The 202-nt window shown below is 50.5% G+C and overlaps 1 protein-coding gene across 1 annotated transcript in view; it reads right to left on the bottom strand.

The window, feature by feature from the left end:
• Window positions 1–202, bottom strand: part of LOC117956621 (transient receptor potential cation channel subfamily M member 1-like) — a gene marked incomplete at its 5' end in the record, with an annotated part of 25,104 nt that overhangs the window by 1,617 nt on the left and 23,285 nt on the right. The gene's annotated exons all lie outside the window — the stretch shown is intronic.

The raw sequence follows: 202 nt of genomic DNA, 5'->3' as shown, positions 1-202 counted from the left end.
ACGTCTCCAACGCCTACAGTAGTGGAAAAGGATCACACGTCTCCAACGTCTCCAGTAATGGACAAGGATCACACGTCTCCAACGCCCACAGTAATGGACAAGGATCACACGTCTCCAACGCCTACAGTAATGGACAAGGATCACACGTCTCCAACGCTTACAGTAGTGGACAAGGATCACACGTCTCCAACGCTTTCAGTAG

This window comes from Etheostoma cragini, chromosome 1 (genome assembly GCF_013103735.1).
Source record: "Etheostoma cragini isolate CJK2018 chromosome 1, CSU_Ecrag_1.0, whole genome shotgun sequence".
In the NCBI taxonomy this organism is placed as follows: Eukaryota; Metazoa; Chordata; class Actinopteri; order Perciformes; family Percidae; genus Etheostoma; species Etheostoma cragini.
This window is presented reverse-complemented; position numbering and strand designations above follow the sequence as displayed.